Here is a 6426-nt window from a genome sequence, read left to right as displayed (position 1 = left end):
ACCAAAGAACAAAGTTGGAAAATTTATTTCTTTAGCATGTTTGTCTTGGAATATTCCAATAGGATATTGGTCTTGGGTAGGTGCAAGTTCAATCAACTTGTCTTGCATTTTATGTATGTTGATAGATTTAGTGAAGCCATGTACCAAAGTTTGACATGGTCTTTGCTCACTATCACTATCTAACTCAAAGTTAGTTGTGGATGGTTCATTTTGGTTAATAGTTTTAGTATCTATTTGATAGCTTGTTTCCAGTTGTCATTGAGTTTTACGTTTTGTATTTTATATAATGTTATTTTTGTCAATTCTTGAAGAGCTTGCATGATAATTTTTGGACGTACCATGCCTTTTTGGAAGGCATTTTTATATTCTAAACGTCTTTTCAAGGAAACTACAACTATTGTTATATTAGTTGTACATATAGGCAAAGCTGTTTGAACAATGTTTGTGTCAACAAAAACATTAATGATGGAACCAGTTAGGCCAAATTGAGATCTTTTGTATCCAAGCTCCCATATTTGTGCAAAAGCAATTCGTAGTGAAACAAGACGCTCTTCCAATGGTGTCAACATTTTAGCATATTGCATTGTATCACTCATTTTAATATTATGCGGTGTAGCATATGTAGGAAGAGTTGATTTTTTAATGCAAGATTGCACTTGTGACAAATGTAATTTGTTAGCGTATTGATAGGTGGTTGGACCAGTTTATGGTAGGTCAATTTTTGTTCACTTTGAAATGTTCTAATGTCTTTTTTGAAACACAACAATTGACAAATACTACATGAGTATTTTGGTGTGTCTTGAATTTTTTTTTTAAATAGTTGTATTGGTGATAATGTTTTTTTTCCTTTGTTGAGGTGGATGTTTCCTTTTTTTGTAGTTTGGGGCAATTTTTTGTTTGATTTTTGAATGCATTGAAAAATTTGTTTTCATCAATTTGATTATTGTCTCTAATCAATTTTTTTGTAGTACGAAGTGATATTCTTTCAGTAGTATTGTTCTATCAATCATTGGTAATTGTATATGGCAAATTTTTGTGATTTTTTTATCTCTTGATATATTCTTGAACTGTTCTTCTGCCTGGTCATTGCTATAATTGAATCTGCAATGCAGAAGAGGCTCAAAGTGTCCATGGAGTGGATTAGTGTCATTGAAAAGTAATGAATATGGTTCTGTATGTGATATGTTATTGAAGTGCAAGTACTTCTTGCATTTGGTTAGTGACCAAACACATACTTGTATATTTAGCCATTTTGATAACCAATGAATGCAGAAGACATCACCCCATAGTCCAATTTCAGTATTGCTTACAGTTGGATTCACAGACAATTGCATTCTATGCAAATATGATGCAATAGCTATAACTTTATGTAGTTCATATAATGTTTGCGCATTCAATTCAAGGTTGTATGAGTCAATAGCGTCCTTTTCACCTCTTTGTAAACAAGCCATAAAGTATTCAATGGTTCCTTTTCGTAGTTGAATTGATGTATACTTTTTACCAAGCAAGTATTGGAAGGAGTCGAATAAACAATCTCCAACTATGTATTTGAATGAATTTACTCTGCATAATCCTTCTTTTTCTAGAATAGTGTCAATGTCAAATTCTGGAACTTTTGTTCGGGTTTCATAGTTTTCTACATTTATAATTTTTGAAATGTTTTCTATTGGTTGGTTTGTATGGCCACAACTTCTAACATGTTTGCCATCTACCATTTTATCCACATACAAACATATAGTGCAATATTACTTGTAGATGTTGTATTGAAATTGATTCGCAAATAACCCCTAGCAATAATGGAAAAGAATTCCAATCAGCTCCCATTGTTTCTATGCATAAAACATTTGCAAGCTACATGATTGAAACATCATTTGTTCGATTAAATTAAATACTAATTTTTAGATTAAAATATAAATCATCATTTTTTTATATTACATTGTTATATTTTGAAGACTAATTCTAGCAAGATTCAAATGAATGAGAGTTCTACTAAAAAGCTAAAATCATTTCTTACTTTATAGTGCTTACTTTGATACAAAAAACTTAGAAACATTTATAGGAGGAATGACAAACTATAGAATGAAAATAGATACTTGCATACCTATCACACACTATTTATCTTAGTATTTTTTGAAAGAAGCCTTTAGAGTTGAACGATATTGCTTAACCTGTGCATGTATAAATGAAACAATTATTACTAATAAAGAAAATAGAGAAGTATAATACAAAGGTAGATTACAAATACAAATACAATAAGAAGTAATTTCAAATGAGTGATATTGTTATTGCTCAAAGTTGAAAAGTGAAAAAATAACTAAATATTTAAATCATGAAATTTGAATTTATATTATTTTAATATCAGCTAAGTATTCTATTATTTCTCTTTCTAAAATAATTTAGTCATTTATAGAAATTGCTATTTTATTTAACTTTTTAAAAGAATCTATTTTTTATATAAAAATTGTGTGGTAAAAAATAGAATTTTATAGACAAAGAATATCTTTAGAAAGTCTTGTACAGACTCTATTTGTTAATATATAATATTTATATGCAAATGTTAAAAATTATATAATACAATAAAATTAAAGAGCTTATAAAAAATGGGAGTTTTTTTAATTCAATTTTTTTGCTTTTAGAATAAAATAAATATAAATTTTATATGTAAAGATGAAGAAAGAGGAAATTGAAGCTTGAGTTATATATAGAAATATAGATGAAGGTATTGAGAAGAAATATAGATTTGTTTGATGACAATAAATTAGTGATATAAATATATAGTAATAAACATTACTAAAATTGAATTTTTCAATTTAATATGTATGATTTATTTATTCTTTTTTATATTATGACAATAGATCAATAGGAAGAACCTAGATAAAAACTTAATACTATTGATATAATAAATGTTATAAAACATAATTAATTAATAATCAATACTAAGTTTTGTATATATTTTTAAAAATTCATATAATATAATAAACTATTTTAAAGCAAATAGATAAATAGATACTATAAAATAAAATACTGAATATTATTCTTTTATAATAGTCTGTTGAAAAGATATGTCATGAAAAACAATTTGACATTGTAGATAAATCGTTAGACTTGATATTCCAGAAAGAAAATCTGTTAGCTGATAACAATACAGATGGAAGAACAGGGTAAAATACATTTAACACTTTTAAGTCTACCAAGTGATAATAACAGCAATGCAAGAGCTTGAAAGAGTGCACTAACACAACAATGTTACTAATACTATTCCTTGCACCTATACTATGAAATGAAAAGATACTCTTCCATATATTTTAATGAACACATACAACAATTTGTTGTATTAAATCTGACTTCAATGCAATTGAAAACTGACTCTACTTTAAAAAAAGTTGTTCTACTTTTAAAAAAAACAATTAATTTGAAGTCCTATCTACAGAACTGTGCTGAGTGCATAATCATTTCTGAAAATATGGGAAAGTCTTTAACAAAATTATTGTATGAGATAAGGTAAACCTTGTTGGACTCTTCCAAAAAATTTGATATTATTTATAAAATAATCTTCTTCCTTACAATGAGGCTGGAAAGAAGGGAAAAGAACGAAATACATTGGTAGCTTGGGTGCTGGACAAAAATTAATAGTAGATTAGAAAGATGAGTTCATAACAAGACATTTTAAATGGGGCCATCCTCTCATCTGTGGATTTTATAATAATAAAGATTCATAGTATTTGTGTTTGTATTTACCCATTGAAAATGATTTCATCTATCTTATGCCTTTACATGAATCATAGAGTGGTTGATAGTGACAGATCATTTCAATGTCATTTCCTACTCATATTAACACTGATAAAGCATTAAAGAGTCATTGCATTGACAGGATAAAAGAAGCGAAATTGCATAGGAGATACACAAAATTTCATGAGAGTCGACATCATACAAAGTCAACATGAAGCTTATTTTGCTTATTAAAGTTGTCCCCGTTGAATTTATTGAAGTATTCGTTTTGGGGAACTTCTATATTGTTAAAAGTATTTGTATTGGGGAACTTTTATATTGCCCCTAACAATGATGCTTTAGAATCATTCAACAAAAAATAAAGAAAATGTCAGTTTAAATTTTGAGAATTCAGAGTGATTTAAACCAAACGTACTTGCGGCATGTACAAAACTTACATTGAAACTTAGCAATGAACAAATAACACAGAAACTTAGCATTCATAATGTAAACAATTGTTAAAAAAATGCACACTTAGATAAATCTAACCTTCACATATTATATGCAACAAATAAATTGAGATGGTCCAAATTCAATACTACGCTTCCACCTTACGATTCTTATCCAATGACTCATAACCGCCATGGTTCCTAACCCCCAAAACCCTCCCGACAAAATCGCAAATGGTTAAATCAATAACAACCACAATGGTCACATATAGAATAAACAAGAAATCAACGAGCGCCAGCACGCGTAACGTGTACTCCTCCAGTTCACACTTTATCAAGCCCTCCACTCTGAGAGGAACATCCAAAAGCCATTCGCAGCCCTCTGGTATAAAACCCTTCACATAGAGCGACAAACCAGACTGAAAAACCACAAACCTTGCAAAACCACTCCAAAATTCAGCCGTAATTCCACCACAAACATCTTTGGCTGAAACGCCAGCAGTATCGAGCAGGCACAGCAAAAAACAGCGGCCACTCCCAGAAGTTTCTCACACTTGCCCTCAACAGTAGACGTAAGAGAAGATCCTCGCTCCAATACTGCCCACTGGAGCCCGAACCCTAAAGCGGCGATTAAGAGAAAAATTGTAGGCGGTATTCCGCGCAGAAAGGGGGTGTTCTCTTGGACCAAAACAACCACGACGAGGGGGTGTTCTCATGAACTAATTAATAAAATTGTGGGCGGTATTCCGGGCAGAAAGGGGGTGTTCTCATGGACCAAAATAACCACGACTAAGAATGTCTTCGACAAAATAGAGTTCTTGGACATTGATGGAAGGCTATGGAAACAGGGTTGGAATGTTCGCAACAAGCAAAATGAATTCGATTCCGAAAAGCTCAAGATTTTCGTGGTTCCACATTCGCACAATGATCCCATGGACTGAGAAAGGCACACCGGAGTGACACCCTTCATGGGACCCTGAATACTGTTACTAATATCTTTTATGGCACAGAGCAAAAACTTAGAAATGATTTGACTTAATTTTTTACCAGCTCTCTAAATTTACGACATCTCAAATGCCCTAAAGACCCAAAAGACCAAAGCTCTGTATGAAGGAAACATTCGTTATTCAGAATGTAGAGGAAATTAGTTTAGGAAACAATTTTACTAATCTTTTAAAACAGACCACAATTGAAGTACTGATTTATCTCCTCTTCCTACAACACCTGTAATATCTTTTCTATAGAATAAAAGCACAAAAACAAACAAATAAAATACTTAAAACGTAATTTTCAGCATAAACTTGAACTTCTCGATAAAAAACAAAAAAAATCAATGCTAACCAATATGCTATAACTGACCTTAATAATAGTAATACAAGCTTAGTTAGTCTGCTAAAGAGAAGAATGCACAATCTCATATTAGACCACCTCAATAAAAAACCACGCTGTATCGCTCATAAACGGAAGAATGCACAATCTAAATTAAACCACCTCAATAAAAAACCCCGACAGATAGAGACAGACAGAATGATTAAAGGATGGAAGGCTTATTTAATAAAAGTTGTAGAAGATAAAACCCAAATTAATGCACTCATTAATAAGGTATCAGAAAAGGGATTTTATTTATTTATAAGTTTCTTTATGTGTAACAAATGTCAAAAAGATAATATTGGATAATGATTTTTATTTTTTTAGAAGATTATACAACTGTGACAAGTGTGAAAAAGATAAAATTGCAATCAATGCATTTGGTGGGAGAATTATTTGAATTTTTGTTGAAAGAAATTGAAAATTTTCATTGCCTTTTTCATCATTAGCCAATAGAATTTTTGAGAAAATGTATTTTTCAATTTCAAAAAAACATAAAAATCAATATACCTTTTGCAAACATTAGTATATGAATGAAATTTTTAGATTTTATAACTAATATGGAACTTAGTGATTCCATTAGTTTCCTGCCAAAGGTAGGAACTAATAATTACATTCAAAGGTGTTCTATACTATGGGAGCACAAATGTAAATCCTAGCATGGGAATATGTCAATACAGATTCTTTGTCAATAAAAAAGAAATGAGAGAGTTAACCACTAATTTAATCAAAAAGTATTTAATAAATGTATTTTATTTTGCTATGGTCATGTGGCACCTTATAAAATAATAAAATAAAAACTTATTCCTGAAATAATAAGCCATGAAATAATAGGGTGACATATGCCCATTCCAAAATAATTGTGTGACACACAGTCATCCTAAAAAAATAGACCCCAAAA

At 30.3% G+C, this 6426-nt stretch overlaps 1 pseudogene; it reads right to left on the bottom strand.

Annotated features, from left to right (window-relative positions):
- Window positions 1–4306: 4306 nt before the first annotated feature.
- On the bottom strand, window positions 4307–5127 carry LOC149536901 (uncharacterized; annotated as a pseudogene).
- Window positions 5128–6426: the final 1299 nt, after the last annotated feature.

Source organism: Cupressus sempervirens, chromosome 10 (genome assembly GCF_028749045.1).
Source record: "Cupressus sempervirens isolate cs-2001-9-10 chromosome 10, ASM2874904v1, whole genome shotgun sequence".
NCBI lineage: Eukaryota > Viridiplantae > Streptophyta > Pinopsida > Cupressales > Cupressaceae > Cupressus > Cupressus sempervirens.
This window is presented reverse-complemented; position numbering and strand designations above follow the sequence as displayed.